The 22862-nt window shown below is 41.7% G+C and overlaps 1 protein-coding gene across 1 annotated transcript in view; it reads left to right on the top strand.

Moving 5' to 3' along the window:
• The first annotated feature begins 1158 nt into the window (after positions 1-1158).
• LOC115162682 (brain-enriched guanylate kinase-associated protein-like) overlaps positions 1159-22862 on the top strand; it is an 85508-nt gene continuing 63804 nt past the window's right edge. Inside the window, exon 1 of the mRNA XM_029714168.1 lies at positions 1159-1208. The gene's annotated coding sequence lies outside the window, so the exon portion shown is untranslated. The remainder of the gene's footprint in view (positions 1209-22862) is intronic.

Genomic DNA, 22862 nt, shown 5'->3' with positions numbered 1-22862 from the left:
AGTTGGAGAACAATGGGAAAGTAATTTGAATTGAAAGTTGATAAACTTGTAACCTCACTTTTGAGAAATTGGCACTTGAATGTTTTAGTACCTACTGGTGAGCTCTTCTTTGTCTACACCCATTCAGCATCGTTCACACCCTCCTAAGCTTTAGCCCCACCCATCTCTTTAAGGATTCACATGTGAGGCTATTGTCGTGACGTGACTATCCTTAATGTAATGACTGTAATTTATCAAATAATTACCTACTATGTTTAGTTGATACTCGATTAAATTAATCATGTAACAATTAACTCATTAGGAATTTGGACACCATGGGAAAAGTTATTTAACGTGTTACTATCTCCTGACTTAAACCCAAAAGATATATAAATATCTCTTACATCAATAACTGTCACACCCTGATCTGTTTCACCTGTCTTTGTGCTTGTCACCACCCCCTCCAGGTGTCGCCCATCTTCCCTATTATCCCCTGTGTACTTATACCTGTGTTCTCTGTTTGTCAGTTGCCAGTTCATCTTGTTTGTCAAGCTTACCAGCGTTTGTCCTGTCAGCTCCTGGTTTTTCCTAGCCTCTCTTTTTCTTGCCCTCCTGGATTTGACCCTCGCCTGTCCCGTCTCTGTATCCGCCTGCCTGACCACTGCCTGACCCTGAGCCAGCCTGCCGACCTGTACCCTTGCTCCATCTCTGGATTATTGACCCCTGCCTGCCTTGACCTGTCTCTTGCCTGCCCCTTGGACTATTAAACCATTGTTTATTGAACATGTCTGCATCTGGGTCTCACCTAAGTTAATGATACTAGACAGAGTGCCTCAGCTCAGTAACAACCGGGATAAAAACAGATTTTCCATCTAATCTTTTCATTTCTTTCCCCTTTTCTCTTTCCCTTTCCCCCCTCGGCTTCTTCTGATGGAGAGATGTATGACATGAGGTAGGCTACTTTCACTTTTCAACTTTTTTTCTGTGCTAATGTGCTGAAACACCACAAATCCCTCCTCTCTCTCCCTCCCACTCATCTCTTCCCCTCCTGCTTCATTCAGCTTTGAGGTCCCTCCTGCCCGCCAGTATGCTGTATTCAGTCAGCATTGGTGGAGGGCTTATTTCTTAATGCATGCTGCTACCGCTGCTACTTCTCAGAGCTCCAGATGCACAGACATATTAATATTGTCATCATACCCGTTGAAAATGAGATGTTAAACATATAAACGGTAAGCAGAGGAGATTGAGGGAAGCATGCGGTCATGAGTGGCGGTGCTGTTTGTGTGTGTGAGTGTGTAAGAGAAAGCTGCCAAACAATTTACACATGATGATTGTGAATTCTTTGCTGTAGTAATTTTTATTTGCCTTGTTGTGCTTTGCCTTGTTGCTATTCAGACACTGAAAATAGAACCATTGACTGAGTGGTGAGATAATCAGGGTAAATTGTCAAGCATATTATGAGGCGGAAGCACATAATTGTATGTTTGTAGAATGCATGAAATACAGGAAGTGGACTTGCATGTGTATTTATTCATGCTGAGTGTTGTTGAGAGATCTTACAGTTAGTTTGATAATGGATATGGGTAATAGTGGTGTTAGTGGTGTCAATTATTTTTCACTTTGCCCATTGAGGTTATTTGTATCATGAATGAAATTAAACTAGGAATTATGGTACGCTAAGCCTTTTATCTGTCATTTAGAGACACTTCCCTAGCTTTACAAAAATGGTACCACAGAAAAAGAGAATATGATGACATGAAACTAAGTTGTTATCCTCACTTGAAACTTTTCTCTCTTTAAAACCATGACGATAAGGCTTTGCCAAGCATGGGAGATTGGAGAAGATTTGATTTAGCACAACGCTGATTGATTTAGAACGCTATTTCCAGATATTGCTTTCAAACGACTTGATGATGTTGTCGTCAGCATAATGGAACCATTACATCCTTGGAGTTAATTGCCTTCCCCTCAAGACTTAACCCCGAGGTAGAAAATGTATTTAGGAGAAGGTGCCGATTTGCTATTGAGTGATTCCTCACAAAACCCTGACAAAAAATGACCATGATTTGGGGAACATTTACAAAATATAATCCATATATTAGTCCTTTGGAGAAAGGATTGTTGACATATATTTGACATTTGTATCTAAAAGCATAACTGATAAATAATTTATCAAAGTTAGCATATTTATTACATTCTGGCCTTACCCATTATGGAGTCTTAATCCTTTAAGACTCCGTAATGTTTAGTCTATAGATGCTACAAAGCAAACATTGGTGTCATATAAAGCTTCTATAGCACTCATACACAGTGCTCACTTCATCTAGGCATGAAGGGATACTATATAATGTTGAAATATTAATGACAGGCTACAGATATGCTGCTGAGAGTCTAAATATGGTTTGTTGAGCATCTATAGATGGACTATAGACTACCTTGTTGGAAATGATGAGATATACTGTTGTGATGCTACTGAAAGGTTAAAGACATTGCTGAAATGCTGCTTAGTCTACAGATAGATTGTTGAACATCTGTAGATGGACTACAGACACTCTTGTTGAAAGTCAACAGACATGCAGTTGACATGTTTCTGATAGTCTGTAGATTATTTGGATAGTCCATCTGTAGATGCTCTACAAACTAACTGTTATTCCAGCTACTACTGCCAAGCTTGCTTCTCTTGTTAAGTACACCTAACATTCACTTGTTTTTATTGGCTAATCTGACCAGGTACACCTCACAGGTGCTATGGCCAAAAGAGAGTTAAGATCGAAGAAACAACGCTGTTCAAACGGTTGTCTTAGGCTAACGCGTTACTAGCTAGCTAGGCTATTAGCCAGCTAGGTGAACACTAGCTAGCTAACATCAAAAGCCTCATGGCTAACCGTCGACTAGCAAAACCAGGTTAAGAAAAGCTTCTCCCCAGAGTTATTATGAACCCGCTGTACCCAATGGGAAACAAACATGCTCAGGCAGCTCTTGTACAAGTCCTGCGAGTGTTGTAAAGTTTTTTTCAGTGTACCGGCCTGTGCTGAGCTTAAGTACCGCTACTAGTCCTCACAGCTAACGCCAGCTAGCTACCCACATCTGGCTATTGCTTGCTTTGCTCTCGTATTAAGTTCGCCTAGCATTGAGTTGCTTTGTGCCTACTAAGTGAACCAGCCCCACTTTGCAGTGATCTGGTCCGCGACACGGATTATAACAGGCTAGCTAAAGCGACATGGCTGGCTGTACCACTGCTAACCCATGCTAGACGTTTTTGTGCTTACTTGCCCAAGTGCCCTCCTCTCCCCTCGGCACCTTTTTAGGTTCAAGCCAAGGCTGGATGAGTAAATGTTAGTCGCCATCAAGCCCTGTCCCCACTCCATGCCTGCAGCACTTTGACTCCAGAAATATATCCCTCTCTGTCCCCTTGAAACCAGGGGCACAGGGTCGTGTTATTTTGATAAAAGTGGCTGTCTTTGATGCCACCAGAGGGAGCAGCCACACTACTTCTGGTGACCGTGAGTCATCAGGCTTGTGGACAGCTTTTTCTCATAGCAGAGAATTGACATGCTTTTTATTTTCTACCTTTATTTAACTAGGCAAGCCAGTTAAGAACAAATTCTTATTTTCAATGACAGCCTAGGAACAGTGGGTTAACTGCCTTGTTCAGGGGCAGAACGACAGATTTGTACCTTGTCAGCTCGGGGATTCGATCTTGCAACCTTTCGGTTACTAGTCCAACGCTCTAACCACTAGGCTACACTGCCGCCGTTACGCCCTAAGTGCTGTCTAATATTTCGAGGGGATACAAGCTTCAGTGCGCTATGAAATCAATGATTTTCTTCTGGTTTCTATTTTCAATCGCCAACATCGACTCGACAAAAGTCGCCTACATGCAGCTGAAGTGTGACATGCGCAAGAAAGAAGGTGAAGCCTTCAACTTCTGCCTGCCCCGCAGACCCGGGCCCTGTGGCAGCCCGTTGCTTCCTGCATCTCGCCCCAACCTCACAACTGGGAGGGGGCAACAATCTTGCCTTGGGTAAATAAGGTCCCCGGCAATGCAGCAGTATGCCAAGACTCAGGCTAGGCCCCTGTAAGCAAGTAGCAGCAGGGTTCCGCAGCAGGGTTTCACCCTTGTAACCCTCCTAAGTGAGGTAAGTAGGTGGCGGCAAACCTAGGACGCAGCCCTGGAATCTGAAGAGGATAGAGTTCAGAGCTCCCTTCCGTGCTCACATGTGACCCCCCCCCCTCCCCACAACTGCCTCCCTCCCTCAGGCTCTACCCCCAGTAGAATCAAATCAAATAAAATAAAAGGTTATTTGTCACATGCTTCGTAAACAACAAGTGTAGAGTCTCACCAACACACGAAGCAGAACGGCAATATGTCTTTCGCCATCCACTGTAGCCCTTTCCTCTTGCCTATGACCTTTTTTCCTCACTGTTAATGCGCGAGCAATCACAGTCAAGTCAGCTCTGAGACACGTCGCTCTGGTTTTCCTGCCAGAGGGAGCTTCCACTCTACACTCTTAGAAAAAAAGGTGCTATCTAGAACCTTAAAGGATTCTTCGGCTGTTCCCATAGGAGAACCCTTTGTGGTTCCAGTTAGAACCCTTTTGAGTTCCATGTATTACCCTTTACACTGAGGGTTCTAGATGGAACCCAAATCATTTCAAATTTGAACCAGAAAGCGGAACCTTTTTTCTAAGAGTGTAGACTTAGAAAAAAACTTCTTCGCTTCCCAGTTCTACAGGAGAACAGTTACCAGGGCTCACTATGAAACCCCCGCAGCCCTTTTTAGGTTCTGAGGGATTTTTATCCTCTACATGTCAAAGGCGGCTTGGCTTGGAGAACACTCTCCATTGAGCTAGAGATCATTCAGTATAGTAATATAGTTTTACTAACTGTACTTTATGGGTTTTAGGAAAGAAGGGAGGGACGATGCACTCCCCAGGCGTCAGAGCCCCAGACAGGTATCTAGTAATCCCGAGTCCACAATGATAAATGTTTTCCTTGTCCCGTCTTTACTGCGATTGGTTCACACAACTGGGCCACCTGCTCTGGCTCCCCATCTTACAAGAGCAAGAGAATGACAATATACACTATATACACCCCTTCAAATGAGTGGATTTGGCTATTTCAGCCACACCTGTTGCTGACAGGTGTATAAAATCAAGCACACAGCCATGCAATCTATGTTGCCCAACTTCCCTTCCCTCATCTTTGAGCCCCTCAATGACCAGTGACTTTCCGGTCGAAAGTTACACCCTGCTTACGACCAGTCCTGGCAGCTAGCGCCATGCAGAGTTTGTACCCTAGCAAATGAAGCAATTCTCTATCCGCACCTGGATGCTTTTCCATCAGGTATAGCTGGTGAGAGAGAGGAGACAGGCCCACAACTCTTGGAAGAGAGTGCCAGCTCCCTTATGCACACTCTGTTTTACAGTTGTTTCGTTTTTCTTGGAGAAGTGGTGTGACTAAACACATTGTTCCTTCCTACACTTTTCCATGGTCCTATGCTCCTTGTAGAATTTTGGGGATGGAGAGAGGGTTCATCATTAAGGTCAATGGACTGGACAATCCATCCAGGATTTTTTTGTTGTTGAGGTCATTGGATGTGGGATGGGCACTTTCCGAGCCAACCGGGGCAAGGAAACCTCTCGAGCCGGCTAGGGCATGGAAGCCCGATGATCCAGCTAAGTCACCCCCCGGTTCCATCGGCGGCAGCCCCCGGACCCGACGTCACCACCAACTGAACCGCCAGCACACCCCGATGCTTCATTTGATGGCTGCTGCATTCTGTAAGGAACGACCCTGCAGAAGAGAAGCAGGTACGGGGAGTTGACATTTAATTTGGAACGGACCTACAACATGACAGGAACAGCGCCAGAACTGGGAAACACAAACACCGACGACACTCAATGCAGCAGCGGGGAACAGAGCTGGGGAACTGACAAATATAATGGAGGTAATAAATAGGTGATTGAGTCCAGGTGAGTCCAATATCGCTGATGACGAGGGAAGGCAGGTGTGTGTAATGATGGTGGCAAGAGTGCGTAATGCAGGGCAACCTGGCGCCCTCGAGCGCCAGGGGGGAAGAGCGGGAGCAGGCGTGACACCCAGGGGTTTTTCAGGTTAATGTACCTAACCTCATCTTTGGCCCTCGGTCTACTTTTTATCCCGTTGTCGCACCATGGAACATATGGCTTTTTGCCTGTCGCCTTCCCCAGAAGGGTCCCCGTCGTTGTCCACTACGCACGGTGCACATCTATTTAGATTGTCAGAGGGCTCAGGCAAGGGTGTCATGTGCTTCTTGTCAGTAACAACCACATCATCAACTTTAAGGGACATGGGCAGCTGTGAGGGTTTATTCTCCAGGTCTTTAACTGTTTTCCAGAACTTCTTGGGGTAAGACCCACAGAGAGAGAACTGCTCCTTAAAGCACTTATTTCTCATTTGCCTGAACGAGAGCCAGTCAGCCTGAGTATGCGTGTGCCGAGCCTTGCGCCAAATGTAATTCTTGAGGTGGAGTAACTGCAAGATCACAGTCGAACCAGGGGCTGAACCTGTTTTTAATTCTCATTTTCTTTATGGGAGTCTGTGTATGTTAACAATATCACTGAAAATATCAAAAAGAAGGTCAAAGTGTCTTCGACAGAAGGGACCAAGCTTATTCTATACCAATTTACAGAGGCCAGGTCATGAAGGAAGGCTTGCTCATTAAAGTTTTTTAGCAAGTTAGATATTCCATAAAAAATCTGCCATTTCCAGCTAAAATAGTCATTTACAACATTAACAATGTCTACCCTGTATTTCTGATCAATTTGTTGTTATTTTAATGGTAAAAAAAATAGGTTTTCTTTCAAAAACAAGGACATTTCAAAGTGACCCAAACTTTTGAACGATGGTGTACATGTAGGTATGTACGGCAAGACCAAATCGGAAAGATAGGTAAAACCTTGAAATCAGCCCTAGCCTTAACAGGAAGCCAGTGTAGAGAGGCTAGCACTGGAGTAATATGATCACATTTTTTGGTTCTAGTCAAGATTCTAGCAGCCGTGTTTAGCACTAATGGACATTTTTAGTGCCTTCTCTGGGTAGCCGGAAAGTAGAGCATTGCAGTAGACTAATCTAGAAGTGCCAAAAGCATGGATACATTTTCCTGCATCATTTTTGGACAGAAAGTTTCAGATTTTTGCAATGTTACGTAGATGGAAAAAAGTTGTCCTCGAAATAGTCTTGATATGTTCGTCAAAAGAGAGATCAGGGTCCAGAGTAATGCCGAGGTCCTTCACAGTTTTATTTGAGACAACCATCAAGATTAATTGTCAGATCCAACAGAAGATCTCTTTGTTTCTTGTGACCTAGAACTAGCATCTCTGTTTTGTCCGAGTTTATGTCTGAAACGCAGGCTTCCAGGGAGGGCAATTTTGGGGCTTCGCCATATTTCATCGAAATGTACAGCTGTGTATTGTCCGCAAAGCAGTGAAAGTTAACATTATGTTTCCAAATGACATCACCAAGAGGTAAAATATATAGTGAAAACAGTAGTGGTTCTAAAATGGAACCTTGAGGAACACCAACATTTACAGTTGATTTGTCAGAGGACAAACCATTCACAGAGACAAACTGATATTTTTTCGGCCAGAACTTGTCCGTGTAGACCAATTTGGGTTTCTAATCTCTCCAAAAGATATATATATTTTTAAAGAATGTGGTGATCAATGGTATCAAAAGCAGCACTAAGGTCTAGGAGTACGAGGACATATGAAGAGCCTTGGTCTGACGCCATTAAAAGGTAATTCACCACCTTCACGAGTGCAGTCTCAGTGCTATGATGGGGTCTAAAACCAGACTGAATCGTTCCATTCATACATTGTCTTCAGGAAGACAGTGAGTTGCTGCGCAACAGCTTTTTCATTTCTTTGAGAGAGAAATGGGAGATTCGATATACAGTGGTTTGTCCTTTAAAAGTTGCATCATACTGCAGCACACCTTGCGGGCTTTCCGGGATTCTATGGCACACTATTTAATTGTTAGTCATTGTTACCATTAATGCTAGTTAATGCTAGTTTGACCACCAGAGGGCATCTTTGAGAAGCATTTGATGGCCTTCAATATTGGCTTCACTAAATAATTTAAAACCTTTTTTTGTAAGAACATAGTACAGTGGTTCCTCCTTTTAAAAGTTGTGAGCTTACACCATGGGATTTAGAGGTACCCAGCGTCACGGCTTCATTGCTCCAGACCACCACAAGGGGGAGATAAAGCACTCATTATGCATTTGGGCTCCAAGGTTTTTATATGACCAATCATATTGAGTGGTTCCAATGATGAATTTGATGCGAGCCACTCTTCCCTGGTGACTCTCTTCAGCAAAGATGGCTGACAAAACATTACAGGGGAAGCAAATGTAAGTAATTATAATGTCATAACGAGTCAAACTAAAATTGTACAATTGAGAGGAATATGTTAGTTAATGTAGAGACAAACGATTGTGCATATTTTTTTGTCATAAAGTTAATTTATGAAAATTGCGATTTAGCAAGTTAACTGACTAGCTAACACTGACTAGCTAACACTAGCTAGCTGGTGTTATGACATGAGTACAGTATGACATTGTAATTTGTGTTGTTTAATGTTTTAGGGACTCCTGAGAAAACCAGCAAACCAGGCTGTCATCATGGGAAACAGTGGGTGTAAAGAATCTAGCTAGCTAAAGCATTTACTGCAAATTGAATGTACAATTGTGTAATGCGTGTATATGGGAGGCGAAGTCAAGTGCAGTAGAGCGGAGTATAATAAACAGGCACACTTTAATACCGGTTACCTAATGACAGCACATAACACATACAAGTGCCAAAAACACGGTCTAAAACAAAAGTGCAACACTTGACAATAATCCACATAACAAAATAACAATCACTCACAAATACAACATGGGGAACAGATGGTTAAATAATAAATAAGTGATTGGTGAGTGAAGCCGGGTGTGATAAGACAAAGACAGAACAAATGGAAAATGAAAAGTGGATCGGCGGTGGCTAGAAAGTCAGTGACGTCAACCGCCGAACGCTGCCCGAACATGGAGGGACGGACTTCGGCGGTAGTCGTGACAAATTGTGTAAGCTTGCCTTGCCGTGCAATGCAGCTGAAGTAACATAGCTAGCTAACTATTTACTTGCTTATTGTGTAGTGGAGGATAAAAATAACTGAATGCCTATGGATGTGAAGCTAGCTACAGTATGTAGCCGATCTGTGTATGGACCCTAAAACGTTAGGTTCTGAACAAATATTCATACCAATCTATGAACCTCAGCTATCATAGTTGTTGTATCAACTTCAAGTCTGAATGGCATTAATGAAGCCTATGGATAGAGTAGAATATAATAACTTTATTGTGCCAAGGATGCAAGTCCTATATACATGTACTGTAGCTATTACCACACATGAGATCCTCACATTGTAGCCTGTACACTGAATATATTAACTGATCATGTACTTTTCCTTGGTAAATAAAGGTGTGGTTCAGGTATGAATCACAATGTCTAATCATTGATGTCCCAGGAGCAGGAGTGGTAAACACTGTTGAAGTGTATAATTGTAAAACATACATGCAGACACAGTATCATTAAAATAATGGAGTTTGATAAACCTGGTATTGGATATGACTGAAAAATAATGTCTCACAGAAACTATGCAATAGACTAGAAACATTATATAAGTAAAGGCTGATTTGTAATTCATATATACAGGAAAAAAAACCTATGCATATCTAACTCCCTTCATCTGCATTAATCTGAGGACATGGGATAGTATTTCAATGAGATACTTAATTTCAACCTGTGAAGAAAGTGAAATGCTTTATTGAAAGAAGTTCATTATCCAGGTGTTATAAATACATAACACATGCGATATAATTATGATAATTGTAATATTATAAATACAAGTTCAATCTGTACTTCAATACACATATGGTGTGCATTAGAAAATGATGAAGACAGACGAGGTGGGGAGAGAGGTGTAGAAGACAGAAAGGGAAAGAGGTAAGAACAGAGGCAGACAGCATATGATTAATGAATTTCAGTGCTTCACTAATATTCTCTGAGTTCATCACAATTACAGTGTCTTTAGCGGTGTCTCCTAACCAGCCTTGGGCCCCCAGTTGGCTCTAAGGTTATCTTAAGAGCAGGTGAGGTGGCGATGACGGGACTGGCTTCCTCTCTCACATCAAAACATACCTGCAGACGAGAGACAGATGGATAGAGAGAGTATGATTAAGCCTTGTTTTTGTGTGAAACTTATCCGTTTCACATTTTAACAGTATCTCACTCCAAAGCTTCATGATCCAGTCATCATAATCATCAGGGGGTGAAATGCAAAACTGACCTTGGATCATTAACTCTGGGACTACTACATCTCTATCTGTATTTCAATGTAAAGCATCTCTTTAATAATACTTCCTGTTGACCCGACCAAGTGACCTCTCACCTATGATCATGCTGTGCCATCTGTGTCAGCCAGTTCAGATGCGGGAGGGGTTCACCAACACAGCTGATATAACCTAAAGTGTTTAGGGAGAATGCGGAGAGGGATGAAGTGAAGGAGAGAGACTGTTATTGTGTGTGTGTGTGTGGTCTCACATGGTGTCCACACTAAGCGACTACAGAGTACTTTATGCTGAAAAACAGACATATGAGGACAAACAATAGACGATAATGTCATTATTAGACATAAATACCACTTGAAGCTTGTAAAAAAAGCTAACCGTTACACTGTCATGAAATATGATTATATTGTATATAGTCTATGAAACAAATATGACATGGCCTGCTTATGAGTTGCCATAAAAGAAAGTTAGATTAATTCAACTGAAAATGGCAAGAACAGGTGTTCGTAGCTAAATGCTTTTGGTTATCTTGAGAATAATAATTGCGTGATTTATCATTCTATGTCACGACTTCCGCCGAAGTCGGTCCCTCTCCTTGTTCGGGTGGCGTTCGGCGGTCAACGTCACCGACCTTCTAGCCATCGCCGATCCACTTTTCATTTTCTATTGGTTTTGTCTTGTCTTCCATCACAACTGGTTCCAATTCCATCAATTCCATGTTGTGTATTTAACCCTCTGTTCCTCCCCATGTCCTCATCCGTAATTGTTTGTTGTCAGTGCTTGTGAACGTTATGTTCTGATGTGCGTCGGGTTATGTACCCATTTATTTCATTGTTCTGTATCCGGTGGGTTTTGATGATTAAACTGAGCCATTGGAAACACAGTTTTGCTCTCCTGCGTCTGACTTCTCTGCCGCCAGTACGCACCCCTGACATTCTACGGTATGTAATATAGTAGAATGTTATGAACCGACACTGAATCGTAGGAGCTAACTATCAGCTATGTAAAAGTTGGACAGAAGAACACCCAGTGCTGCTTGCCTGAGATGCCATCATCACACATTGTCTGCTATGACTTCCTTTGTGTTGGAAAAAAGTAGCTTTCAGAACAATTTTCCTCTCGACAAAAAGACACAAATGTACCTCCGTAGCATATAACAATTTGCCTGTGAATAACCACACCTTCATACATACTTGCTACTGTATGCAGAATTCTTGACGCACAACTGAAGGTGCTGCCATATCCTGCCAGCACGCCCACAAGCGAGCCACTCAGGTGAATGATGGAAGAGGGCGAGGAACAAGATTGGAGTAACAACAATTTTTTGCAAGTTGGGGAGGGGGGCTAATAGCTGAATAATAGACTATTCAACCATTACTAAAGAATAGTCTAATTGCCGAGCTAGGTGTGAAAATCCCCCCTCCTATCACAGACCAGATTTGCCCTAACAAAGTAATGACTTCAATAATAAAGTAATGACTTCAAATAAGTTACCTTACACGTTATGTTGGCTGACAATTTGTTAGCTACGCTGTCCTTACGACCCACAGAGCATATCATTACAGCAGTATGTACTGGTATGTTAGCTAGCTACCTAACGTTAGTAGTTATACATCAAACTTGCCAGTATATTAACTATAGGCTATCTAACTACCCAACATTCATTGACTTGATTATTCCCGTTATTCTTAGCTTACCTAAATGGTATAGTCGTGCTGCGTTCTCAATGGACATTCGGATGCTTTCGTAAATTCGCTCTGGCTATCTACACCAATTTCAGAGCACTCTCGTCTGAGTGTACCAGAGCGCAGAATAATGAATTTGTGAGCGCTCAACACCCATTGAATATGGCCGGTGTCAGTAAACATCGGCAAAAAAGCGTAATTAAATTGTTTCCAGCAGCACAGTTATATTCACAAATGCTCTGATTAACACGAAAACTGCCTAACCAGCTCTGCTAGGGCGAGTAAAATGGTCAGAGTGGTCTCATTTGTGTCTGGAAGTAGCTAGGAAGCTAGCCAACGTTAGCTTGGGTGCTTGACTGCCGTTTTAAGGCCAGAACCCTCAAATCAACCCTACTCCTCGTCCCGAATGTCCAGTGTGCGCTCCGAGAGCGAAACAGTCTGAATTTACAAACTGACAACGCTCTGAATTTATGAGTGTCAAGTTGTACAGCGTCATATTTTCTGTTCCATCCTAACAGAAACCCACAGGGTTTTTAGTTTGTCATGGAATAGAAACACCACATCAAATTAATTAAGCAAGTACCAGTCAAAAGTTTGGACACACATACTCATTCCAGGATTTTTCTATATTTTTACTATTTTCTACATTTTAGAATAATAGTGAAGACATCACAACTATTAAATAACACATATGGAATCAGTTAAGAACTAATTCCTATTTACAAGGACAGCCAACTCCTTCCTCCCCGTTGGGGGAGTGTCTTGGCGGGCCAGAACATAATAAGTATTGTAACGACCTTGGGTTGGGTAACGACCCTGGGTTTATAACCACGGATATCGAATCTGCCACTGGAGCATGCTTTTGGGGCACAGTTGATAGCGCGCTGGACTGGGAGTCTTGTGAGTGCAACCATACGAAGATCATCAAAGGTAAGTGATTCATTTTATTGCTATTTCTGACTTTTGTGACTAATCTACTTGGCTGGTAACTGTATGTAATGTGTTGTGTGCTGGTCGCTGTCCTCAGATAATCGCATGGTATGCTTTCGCCGTAAAGCCTTTTTGAAATATGACACCGCGGTTGGATTAACAAGAAGTTAATCTTTAAGCCGATTAATTTTTATTATGAGTATTTCTGTTTTTGAATTTGGCGCTCTGCAATTTCACCGGATGTTGGCCAGGTGGGACGGTAGCATCCCACACCCCCTAGAGAGGTTAACCATGGTTGTTCTCTTGTTTTGTATCTCATTGATTTATTTATCAAGACCAGTCCCCATGCTGGTCTCAGAGCAGCGCGAAACGGTGATGAAATAGTTGATCACATGTCATTCAGTGATATTTATTCCCATAGTAATTCGTTGAAATAGCCTCCAGCTGTCCATCACTACTGTAAATAAAAACACAGCATCTTGTTTACATCTTGCTTACATTCTTTATTGTAACCACAATGTCACAAATAATTTGTATCTACCGTTCCAATTACTTTTAGAGTTTGGGATTTACAAATGTGCACTTTTCATGTCATTTTTTGTTAAATCCAGTTCGGATTTAAGCATAACTTTTGCCCTCTGAATTCATACAGTATTTAAGGGCCATTTTTTGTTAGCGCAAATCTGCTCTGTGAGAATATCCAATAATAATAATCGCTTTGTAAATAAGGATGCATGACATGCATGACATGCGCAAGAGACGGTGATAATATATTTCCTTTTACAGACTGTAATACATGGCATCCAGGTCATTTTAGTTTCTCTTAGAATAAAAACCATAGTGTAACAACATTTTTAGTAAGTATTACACTACAGTCCAGTTACAGCTTCTTCTGACGAAGTAGAAACAAAACAAACAAACAAAATTCCAGTGTGCGTGCAGGACAGAGGAATAGCAATTCTTACACTATTGTTCTAAATTCAATCGCCTTCTTCATCCTCATCATTCAGTTCATTGAAATTTGAAGTTTATTTGACGTCGTGCACAATTATCAGTTTCTATTTGATTTATATTGCCCATTCATTGTCAGAGACACAGTAGCGCATTGGGACTCAAAAGCATAATCAGTGGTCGAACTCCCCCTTGCGCTGGTCTGGAGCAATGACGTAGTGATGCAGAATACCGTACTAAACCACAAATAACCTCTAAGTCCCGCAGCATAATCTCAAAACTTTTAATTGAGCAACCACTGTAGGCCGATAGTTTTTAATATTTTCTGGGTCAAGGTTTGGCTTTTTCAAGAGAGGCTTTATTACTCCCACTTTTAGTGAGTTTGGTACACATCCGGTGGATAGGGAACCATTTATTATATTCAACATAGGAGGGCCAAGCACAGGAAGCAGCTTTTTCAGTAGTTTAGTTGGAATAGGGTCCAGCATGCAGCTTGAAGGTTTAGAGGCCATGATTATTTTCATCATTGTGTCAAGAGATATAGTACTAAAAAACTTTAGTGTCTCCCTTGATCCTAGGTCCTGGCAGGGTTGTGCAGACACAGGACAACTAAGCTTTGGAGGAATACGCAGATTTAAAGAGGAGTCCATAATTTGCTTTCTAATGATCATGATCTTTTCCTCAAAGAAGTTCATGAATTCATTACTGCTGAAGTGAGAGCCATCCTCTCTTGGGTAATGCTGCTTTTTAGTTAACTTTGCGACAGTATCAAAAAGAAATTTCGGATTGTTCTTATTTTCCTCAATTAAGTTGGAAAAATAGGATGATCGAGCAGCAGTGAGGGCTCTTCGATACTGCACGGTACTGTCTTTCCAAGCTGGTCGGAAGACTTCCAGTTTGGTGTGGCGCCATTTCCGTTCCAATTTTCTGGAAGCTTGCTTCAGAGCTCGTATATTTTCTGTATACCAGGGAGCTAGTCTCTTATGACAAATGTTTTTAGTTTTTAGGGGTGCAACTGCATCTAGGGTATTGCGCAAGGTTAAATTGAGGTCCTCGGTTAGGTGGTTAACCTCTTATATCTAGATGTTCCGCTAGCGGAACGCCTCACCAATATCCAATGGTATAGCTTGGCGCCAGGGGCGGAAATCCCGGGGGGGACGGGGGGGGGACACGACCCCCCCATCCTGGAAAAAATAAGATTTGTCCCCCCCAATATATCACTGAAACATAACTATGTAATTTAAATAATATTAATAATACGCAATGAAAGCAATTGTGCTGATTATAGACACTTAATAGCGCGTTTTTAAGTTTCAAAAGATTGCGACCCCCCACCCTTTGCCTCACAATGGTTTGATCCACTGCCAGTTCCTTATTTGGCAAGATAACAGAGGGGTGGTATCCACTGTCTGAAAGGCACTCAATGAACGTAACTGACGTGAGGTTAATCCAGTCAATCGCACACACACACTAGCTGAATATGCAGAGCTAGCGGGCAAATATTAACTATTAAGCTAGCTAGTACCTATTCCATTTATGTGGCCTCGTCAAAGATGGAATCTTTGCTATCGTCAATTTATTCCAAGATCAGCATGCAGATGATGTAAGTTAGTGCTTCAAAGTTTCTGTGATAAGGTTAGCGATAAACTGAAGTCCAAACTGAACAGAACTACACTCTCTTCTACCATTGTCTTAAATATATTTAATGGTCTCATTGCAAAAGCTAAATTGTCGCAAGGGAACTTTTATTTATTTATTTTATTTCACCTTTATTTAACCCGGGTAGCAAAGATTATAGCAAACACCACTGAAACGGAATTGGTGCTCGCTAGCTTTGCAAATTCAGCTATTGTTGGAAGCCAGCCAATATGAAACAAACTATTAAAATTACAAAAGGTTGCAGCATATGTTGTGTAAATGGTGAACTCATACAGCTGTCAACTCTTGTCATTTTAATCCGTTTCACATTTGCTAGCTACCTTTTAGATCGAAGCCCAAATAGAATGATAAAAGATAAGATGATAGAAGCCCATCTCCTACTGTAAATAACCTACACACTGTGTGTGTGTGTAGCCAGCCAGCCAGGTAGAAAAATGGCAGAAAAATAAAAGACGGACATCAGAGTATATTTCAGTACACCAAAACGCAAAGTAAGAACCCTAGTTCATTAGGCAGAGCAGGCAACAGATGGCACACAGACAGCAGAGTTGGGGACAGATATGCAGGGACAGACTGGCAGAGACAGGGAGTATCAGGTAAGTTTGTTGAGTCTTTGTTTGGCAACATTATGAAAGGTTCTCAATTTTTTTGACTTGTAAAATAGGAACATAATTGGAAAATGCCATGGATACCCCCACTCTCAACTTAAACTGGTGACTGAACTAAGATTTGTTAAAGGCAATGGTATTGCTGTTGTGATTAGTTGTGTAGTTTTGGGTACCGGTAGTTAGGAGTACGGCAAACACCTTATTTCTTTGGTTCATCAAAATATACATTTACCATATTACAATGTAGGCTGTGTTAAAGCACTACTTTTGGTGTCCCCCTCAGGAATTGCTCTTGAGAAAATTTCATGTAATTGTCCCCTCCAAAGTTGATATCAGATTTTCGCCCCTGCGTGGCGCGAATTACAAATACCTTAAAAATGCAAAAACTTCCATTTTTCAAACATATGACTATTTTACACCATTTTAAAAACAAGACTGTCCTTTATCTAACCACATTGTCCGATTTCAAAAAGGCTTTACAACGAAAGGCAAAACATTAGATTATGTCAGGAGAGTACCCAGCCAGAAATAATCACACACCCATTTTTCAAGCTAGCATATATGCCACAAAAACCAAAACCACAGCTAAATGCAGCACTAACCTTTGATGATCTTCATCAGATGACACTCCTAGGACATTATGTTATACAATACATGCATGTTTTGTTCAATCAGGTTCATATTTATATCAAAAAACAGCTTTTTACATTAGCATGTGACGTTCAGAACTAGCATACCCACCGAAAACTTCCGGTGAATTTACTAAATTACTCACAATAAACGTTCCCAAAAAACATAACAATTATTTTAAGAATTATAGATACAGAACTCCTTTATGCAATCGCTGTGTGAGATTTTAAAATAGCTTTTCGGCGAAAGCACATTTTTCAATATTCTGAGTACATAGCTCGCAATCACGGCGAGCTTTTCAGACACCCGCCAAGTTCGGGGCAACCTAAACTCAGAATTAGTATTAGAAATATTGTATTACCTTTGCTGATCTTCGTCAGAATGCACTCCCAGGACTGCTACTTCCACAAGAAATGTTGTTTTTGTTCGAAATAATCCATAGTTATGTCCAAATACCTTTGTTTTGTTCGTGCGTTCAGGTCACTATCCAAAGGGTAATGCGCGAGCGCAATTCGAGACACAAAAAGTCAAAATGTTCCATTACCGTACTTAGAAGCAAGTCAAATGCTGTTTAAAATCAATTTTGATGGTATTTTTTACGTAATATTGCGATAATATTCCAACCGGACAATAGTGTATTCATTCAAGGAAGAAAAGAAAAAACAGCGTGCTTGCGGGAACGCGCATATCCAATCTCTTTGTCCTCAGGTAGACCACTCGGTAACTGAGCTCCTATACTCTGCCCAGAGACAGGAGAAGGCTCAATCCACTTTTTGAAGGCTTTAGACAGCCAATAGAAGCCTTAGAAAGTGCAACGTAACAGCACAGATACTGTAGTTTCGATAGAGAATCAAAAGAATAACTACAATTCTCAGACTTTCCACTTCCTGCTTGGAATTTTCTCAGGTTTTTGCCTGCCATATGAGTTCTGTTATACTCACAGACACCATTCAAACAGTTTTAGAAACTTCAGAGTGTTTTCTATCCAAATCTACTAATAATATGCATATCCTACCTTCTCTGCCTGAGTAGCAGGCAGTTTAATTTGGGCATGCCTTTCATCCGGATGTCAAAATACTGCCCCCTAACCTAGAGAAGTTAACGATTTTTTGAAAAACATCCAAAATGACCAGGGGCGCCCCCTATTGGATGGGCACAGGTGGGGGGTGCTCCCTACCCAACCGTAGACCCCTTGCGCCCCCTAAAGGCATTAAAAACAATTTTAAAAATGTGCTTCTGATAACCCATTCCAATCACCAGGTGCACGGCTGTCCATTTGCAATATGTTTCAATGGGCATTTACCATCACGAATTTGACATGTTCAAAAATACTGCAGAAATGCATAATTGACTGGCCCGATGAAATCGGGATGGCCGGGCAGTGATAGTGGTTCCTCTCCATCGCTCGTTGTGTTGATTTCATCATGTCCATTTGGTGATGTTTTTTCACTGTTGAATCATATTGCAAATGTACTGTCCATTTGCAATATGTTTCAATGGGCATTTACCATCACGAATTTGACATGCTCAAAAATACTGCAGAAATGCATAATTGACTGGCCCGAAGAACTCGGGATGGCCGGGCAGTGATAGTGGTTCCTCTCCATTGTTCGTTGTGTTGATTTCATTATGTCCATTTGGTGATGTTTTTTCACTGTTGAATCATATTGCAAATGTACTGTCCATCTGCAATATGTTTCAATGGGCATTTACCATCACGTATTTGACATGCTCAAAAATACTGCAGAAATGCATAATTGACTGGCCAGATGAACTCGAGATGGCCGGGCAGTGCTAGTGGTTCCTCTCCATCGCTCGATGGTGATATCCATCGCTCGGTGGTGACGTGGGACTGTTGTTTTTTAAAGATTTTTTTAAAAATGTCCAAAATGACTAGGGGCGCCCCCTATTGGATGGTCACGGATGGGGGGTGCTCCCTACCCAACCTTGGACCCCTTGCACCCCCCTAAAGGCATTTAAAACCATTATAAAAATGTTATCCTGGTAACCCGTTCCAATCACCAGGCGCTCGGCTGTCCATTTGCAATATGTTTCAATGGGCATTTACCATCACTAATTTGAGGGTATTGGCACTTTGCCTGTTTGACGGTTTGTCGAAGGGCATAGAGGGATTTCTTATAAGCTTCCGGGTTAGAGTCCCGCACCTTGAAAGCGGCTTTTTAAATGACTACCTGCCCCACATGCACAATTATCTGTAATGTCCCTGAGTCGAGCAGTGAATTTTAAATACAGATTCAACCACAAAGACCAGGGAGATTTTCCAATGCCTCGCAAAGAATGGCACCTATTGGTAGATTAAAACAATATATATATTGAATATCCCTTTCATCATGGTAAAGTTATTCATTACATTTTGGATGGTGTATCAGTCACTACAAACAAACAGGTGTCATTCCTTACTCATTTGCCGAAGACTGAAGAAACCACTCAGGGATTTCACCATGAGGCCAATGGTGAGTTTAATGGCTGTAATAGGATAAAACTGAGGATGGATTAACAACATTGCCAATAAATTATTGTCAATAAATTAGTAAAAATGTCTAAAAACAGGTTTTCACTTTGTCATTATGGGGTATTGTGTGAATTCAGGCTGTGACACAACAAAATGTGGAATAAGTCAAGGGGTATGCATCATTGGTAGTTTACCATGGATGTCACCTGTAGTGCATGGCTGTTTTTAGTCCAGTAGTTAAGAGCAGATTAGAGCCAACAGGTCTTTTATCTGGCTCTGGCGATTCTGTGCTGGCAACCCGGTTGCAATCACTGCTGCGTAGCTCTTCTGCTGTTCTGCATGTTGTGGCTGGGTGCTCTGCCAGTGCTCTGCCAGGGATGACTTGGGAGTCATAACTCTGTTCTTGCGGAGGTGCACATGGTTGTAGAAGTGGTGAAGCTGAATATCCCAGTGATACACCAGGTGCACCTTATGTGACCGACTGGCTCGATTCGGTCTTATATAGCAACATTTGAAAAGGTGTTTTTTTACATCGGATAAAATTAGAGACTCGGCTAGAAAATGGTATGTCATACACTACAGTTGAGTAACAACGGGAAGGTTATTCTGCTTTGAAAGTTGATACATTTGTAACCCCACTTTTGAGAAAATGGCCCTTGAATGTTTTGGTACGTCTACTGGAGAGTTCTTCTTTGTCTACATCCAATCAGCATCTTTCACCCCCTCTTAAGCCTTAGCCCCACCCATCTCTTTAAGATTCATGTGAGGCCATCTACTAAACAACCAAAGATTTCAAGACTAAAAGCTGGTTTATACTACATCTATCGACATGTCTGTAGAAAGTTGTCACAGTGACATCATGAACATTCTATTCTCGTCCGACATCAAACTTGTGGATATGAAAAAGTATAAACACAAAAACTACAGGCTGCATTACGTCAGCAGCCTGGTGGTCCAAAATAGCATAACTGGTGTATTTTAACACCAATAAACCCATAATAAACTCACAACAAGATTTTATTTACAAGTTAATGGCGAGCCAATTACAGAAAATAGCTTACAGTTGTGAGTGTGACGAAATAAAAGCAAGGCATTCTACCAGAGAATTGTAGAACTTAGACAGTGTCTCGGCCTAATGTTCTACCCTAATTGGACTTTGTTGCAGGTCATGTTATTCTTCACATTACCGTCTCTAGTAAACATACTATATCAAATAAAATCAAGGTTTATTTGTTGCATGCATAAGATACAGAAGATGTAAACGGTACAGTGAAATGTTTACTTGCATAGTGGAGTCTTTTGTTTAGACATGTAGCTAGCTAGTTAATCCCAACTCATAACGTTACTACCCTGCACGAATAATATTACTACACAGATCATACACATAATGTTAGTTAGCAAGCCAGCCAACTAACGTTAGCTAGCTAGCTAACAGTACGCTTTAACTTACAATGAAAATGACTTTCTGAGTAAACTAGAGATGCATAATATCTGAAAATGTAGCTAGCTAGACTCTCTTACCCATATACATGGATGAACGCTTCTCCCTCTCTGTCACGGATGCCATGGTTGCCCTTAGTTTGAAGATGTAATCCAGAGACAGGTGTTTTATACAACAATGTTGTCTTTTCGACTTCTTCTGCATATTTGCAATCAAACGCCAGAATTTCCATCTCCTTAGCTATCGTACTCTGCTTCCACCGGGTATTTCACTGATATCAAAACTCGGTCCTCCAGAAAGTGGAGAGCAACACTTTTGCAGTTATTCGTGACTGTCACGTCCTGACCAGCAGAGGGAGTAATTGTATTAGTATTTGGTCAGGACGTGGCAGCAGGGTTTGTGTTTTGTATGGTTTTCTAGTTTGTCTATTTCTGTGTGGTCTGTGTTGCTCCCGATCAGGAACAGCTGTACGTCGTTGTTCCTGATTGGGAGTCATATATTAGTTGCTTGTTTTCACCTGGGGATTTGTGGGTAGTTGTTTTTGCACTGCGTTTTGTTAGCCTGCAAAACTGTTTCTGTCGTGTTTCTGTATTTTCTTGTTTTTTTTGTGCTCACATCTTTAATAAATAATATGTTGAGCACGCAACTCACTGCGCTGGTCTCATCAAAACGACAGCCGTGACAGAGACATCTTTCAAAAAAGCTATGTTATGAAGGATTACCTACACATACTGACCAGCTCATGTTATAGACAGAAGCGAGCTACATGGCAGACCAATCTGAACTCATCTCTCGTCATGTCCAGCCCAGCCATTATCTCAGCCAATCATGGCTAGATGTGGAGGTTCCTGTCCTTTTCCGTGACTAAATCAACTATGATCCTAATTTAACAATTGTATTTGTATTTACAGATGGCATACAAGTTTGTTATTAAGGCACATGAAAGTTCACATGTTCCAGAAAGCATTTCTGGCACACAAAAAAGCATTTTGATCAGAAAATAAGTTTATGTTTAAATGCCTCTCTTATGAAATAGTGACGCTCAACATACGGTTAGTTTCCTGAAACGAGTCACCTTTGTCATAGGGGAACAGGCCTGTGATAACTCTGTGTTGATGGTGTTGATGACTCGCTGGGGCACGTCTAGTCTGGTGAGAAGAGTGGAGAGGTTGATTCTGGCTGATGGTAACTCTAGTAGCTTTAGTAGCCATTTGGGTCAGAGCTTTGGCCATGTCGTCCCTGCGTGCCATCACATTGTTTGTCCCGGTGTGGATCAGTATGCGTTCTGCCTCTCTCAGTCTCTCATCTGAGAGCAACTCCATGTCAGTGTCTGTGGTGGGGCACCAGACTTTGATGACTCTTTTCACAGGGAAGAGACACTTCAAGTCAATGAATTTCCCGTTAGAATCACACGAGTGCAAACTCTAGGTTGTTCCTCTCATTGTTTCCTGGGTCAGTGCTGGGCAGGGGTGTGTGTGTGTGTCATTGTTGGGTGGGACAGGGTGTGTCGGTGTAATGGGGACAAGGTGTTGTGTGTGTGATGGGAGGAGAAGGGGGAGGAGAATGGCTGTTTGGCCGGGCTGGTGACCTCTTGACCTCTTCCTTCAGCTCCTGTAGCTCTCTCTGTTGGTGATGCAGGTGGCTGTGGTTGACAGTGGTGGTCAGCATCTCTCTCAGGTGACACACTTTCATTCTGGGGGCCTGGTTATCCTCCTCCAGTTTTCTCATGGCTGATTGTAGCTCCCGAATCTCTCTCTGTTGCTATTTCACGTGAGATACCAGACTGGTCCCCTCCTCTGTCAGCTGCTGACTGCCTCTGCTCTCAAGACCAAAGGACTTATTCCGGACCGCAGCAAGTTCTTTTTCTAAAACAGATAAATTCTCTCTGAGCGATTTGATGTTGGAGGAGAGTCTTGGAGAGATGGGGATGCTGTCAGAGCTTGGAGCAGTGTTCTCTTGGGTTTTGGTCTGTGAACCATGATGGTGCCGTTATGGTAAACGTTAACAGTGAGGCTGGGGCCATTTGAATCATTGTCCTTGTTGATTGTTATCTGTGTATTGACGTGACTATCATTAGTCTGATGACTGTTATTTATTTTATCAACTAACTATGTTTAATTGATACTTAATTAAA

This window comes from Salmo trutta, chromosome 25 (assembly GCF_901001165.1).
Source record: "Salmo trutta chromosome 25, fSalTru1.1, whole genome shotgun sequence".
NCBI classification, from domain to species: domain Eukaryota; kingdom Metazoa; phylum Chordata; class Actinopteri; order Salmoniformes; family Salmonidae; genus Salmo; species Salmo trutta.
This window is presented reverse-complemented; position numbering and strand designations above follow the sequence as displayed.